A 3,656-nucleotide genomic window follows, 5' to 3' on the forward strand; every position below is an offset into this window, starting at 1 on the left:
TTTGCAAAACGAAATACACACGCAATGTCAAAATGGACATATATTCCTCTCTTTCACTAATAATGGTGAGTCAATAATTCATACTCTTAAACAAGTCAATGAGTTATTTAACTTAAAAACTAGTAAACGTCGACTTTACTATGCGATCAATATTGCAAAAAAATGGACTACCCATTACATAAGAGATCGTTCAAAATTCATGAATTTTTGTAATCGGCCCTTTGCATACCATCCATCAAACGTGCCAATTATGCGAGGAATGCATCTTAATCAAAGTACTTCATTGATTACTGTTTCTGGGTCTTCTGTGCTGCCAGCAAATTAACATATTGATACTTTACCATTAGTTAATAGCCAGCCTTTTTCGCCCGTAAGTTGCTTAGAAAATGAAAACAGAGAGCATGCATATAGAGAAGAAGTAACCCCAAAGAAAGCCAAACTCAGATCTAGGTTATCTTATTTATCTTCTAAGTTAGCTAGCTCAACTAAAGAACACAGGATAAAAATAAATAAAGTTCGATCTAAATATAATAGCTTGCCATATAAGTTAAAAACATTTAAGAGAAATATCAAAAGAATAGAAGATATTATTAAAGCTTTGAGGGCAGAAGTTAGAGATCTAAAAAAACAAATTAAAACATATCATTACAGTAGGTTAATTCGCAAACTTAAAGCGAAAGCAAAGGAGTTGAAAGCAAAAGAAAAACAAAACTTAATGCAAATAAAAGTAACACATAATACTGATAGTAAGGTTAATAAAATGTTTATTGCTCAATTAGAAAATGAAATGTTGCAGATAACAGAGGGGAAGATGCCAAATGTTAATATGTCAGAAGATGATAAGAGTTACCCTTTAAAAATGATGATTATAATTTATAGCATGTTATTAGCCAATGTTCCAACAGGTAACATTCAATCCCTAATTTCAAAAATTGGACAATATTTGGGTGTTAAATTTACGGATATTCCTCATTGTTGTACTATTGAGCAAATGGCTCGTAAGCTTGGCTGTATAGCAGAACTGTAAGCAGCAGAATGGGCTATGAGTAATTCTCATCTTACTCTTGGATTGGATGCAACGACACAAGAAGGTGTTCATGTCAACACTGTTCATCTGACTTCTAAAAACAACTGTCAGGTCATTGCGCTGGATCAATTACCAGGTGGAACAGCTATTGATTATGAAAACCATATTTGTGGTGCAGTTGATCATTTAGCTTTTATTTATTCAAATTTTCACTCGCTTCCCTTTAACGAATGTCGTAGTACAATCTTATCAAAGATATCCAACACAATGTCTGACAGAGTAGCAGTTAAAAATCTAACCATTTCCAAAATTTGTAATACTTGGAGGAAGAATTTGAATGAGCAAAATTGTCATTTGCACCCCCTAGAGACTATTGCCATTTCATGTCGCGAAGGTTTGAAATCTCTAGAACTTGAACCTTGCAAGTTGTTTGGAAACGATTGTATGGCAGTCAAAATTGTATTAGCAATGAACAAGATGAGGTTTAAAGATGGCAAAGGTGATCCACAAGGCTTTGTAAATTTTTTAGACAATAACCAACTACCACGAGGTATTATTCCACGGTATCGTGGAAACCGTCTACACATTCTTTTCCACACTTGTTTCATTTTTATGAAACACTATACTGCTTTTCTACTTTACATGACCACTGGATGATCATCACGTGGTGTCTATTGTTAAAAATGATTTATTTAGTTTCATTATTGGAATTTTAAATAATATCATTTACTAAAAGCCAAGACATAAATTTACTATTTTTGTATTTTAAAAATTTTTTAAATTTATTTTATCTTTGGCTTATTATTAGGGTGGATACTCCAACTTGCATCTTGTAATGTGGTAAGATTTGTAAAGTTATGTCTCTCTTTTTAATTAAACACAATTTAAAAACATTTTCAAGCTTAACTAAGAATTGGAGGGGGGACGTTGGGCGTGGCACATGCCCCTTCCCTAACTAACATAGTAAAATAATCTCTTTGTTCATTTCATAATGTATTTCTTTTTTCCATAAACTCTTTTTTTAAAAACCTTTATTCATATATATTTAAAAAAATTTTCTTTAGGATGGTTAAGACTGGGCGGAAGGCGGGGGGGGCGGGGGGCGGAAGGCGGGGGGGCGGAAGGCGGGGGGGCGTTAAGCGTGGCACATGCCCCGCCCCTAATGTCAATTTATTCACCACTTGTATATGATGTAAAGTAAGAAAATATAATTTAAACTTTTTAACACAAAATATAATAAGTGTTTTTTAAGATTAAATATGTTTAAAAATGTAACATTTCACTACGAGGGTGTTAAAACATAACAAAGACGTCCACCCTTTAATCTAAAAAATACCACTAATATTTGGAAATGGAATGGAAGCAAATCAGATTAACTTTTTGTGTATAAAGATAACATATTTTATCAGAAAAACACTCTTTCGTGTGAAAAACTTGTATTTCTTAAGGTTACGATGGTGTTCCGGTTCCCCCCTCTGGCCCTCTATACACCTCTTCTATCTATAGAGTTATGTGAACTTGTACCCTACTCTTACATCTATCTTTTGATACCAAGGTCTAGGCATTTGGATAAGATTTGACAAAGTTATATCAATTTCAGTGAAAAAAAATAAATTTTTGGAACCAATTTCTTCAATAAATCCATATATCGAAAATTTGCTACTAAATACGTAATAACTTTTTTGACACTATTACACCCACCTTACATCTCATATTTGACTGACACTATTACACCCACCTTACGTCTCATATTTGGCTGCCACTATTACACCCACCTTACGTCTCTTATTTGGCTGACACTATTACACCCACCTTACGTCTCATATTTGGCTGACACTATTACACCCACCTTACGTCTCATATTTGGCAGTAGTCTGGAAGCACTTCTAGTAAATGATTTAGAAACCTGTTATAAGATCGAAACAAACTTTATTGTAAGTAAGATTTGCATTTATTAGCGGTGTATAGATAACGTTACTTAACCTTATGCTTCGGTTCATTTCTTTCGAGTTATATTTTTCAGGCTTAACATTCGGGCTGACATTTGCATGACTGCTACGCTTTTCATATTTCAATTTCTATGGAGAGAAAAAATAATAGTATTTAGGGCCTGTTTATCATATTTCAATTTCTATGGAGAGAAAAAATAATAGTATTTAGGGCCTGTTTATATGTAAAGCGGGCTGGATCGGCAAACGAGCCAGCCCGTTAGCCGAGATATCGACGTCATCAATATTTTAACTTAATTTTATTTTGCGTTTATATGAATAAACGAGCTGGCCCGGATAGCGATCCGGGCCAGCTTATAATATATACAATGTCAATAGTAATATATTTATAATATATACAATGTCAATAGTAATATTTCCTCTTTCATTTTTCCTTTAAAAATGTCATATATATATATATATATATATATATATATATATATATATATATATATATATATATATATATATATATATATATATATATATATATATATATATATATATATATATATTCGGGTGCATGACAAAACAACAATTTAAAAAAATTGATTTTGTCTGACACCTAATTGTGTTCTATATATTAAAAAAACACTGACTTTCAATATTTTTTAGAGGTCCCCCAACACCCTTGAATATTT

The 3,656-nt window shown here is 32.3% G+C and overlaps 1 pseudogene; it reads left to right on the forward strand.

Annotated features, from left to right (window-relative positions):
- The first annotated feature begins 235 nt into the window (after positions 1-235).
- On the forward strand, positions 236-1,684 carry LOC149876624 (uncharacterized; annotated as a pseudogene).
- The last annotated feature ends 1,972 nt before the right edge of the window (positions 1,685-3,656 follow it).

This window comes from Hydra viridissima, unplaced genomic scaffold, assembly GCF_058129835.1.
Source record: "Hydra viridissima isolate aposymbiotic clone 2 unplaced genomic scaffold, HvirCarnegie_v1 scaffold_19, whole genome shotgun sequence".
In the NCBI taxonomy this organism is placed as follows: domain Eukaryota; kingdom Metazoa; phylum Cnidaria; class Hydrozoa; order Anthoathecata; family Hydridae; genus Hydra; species Hydra viridissima.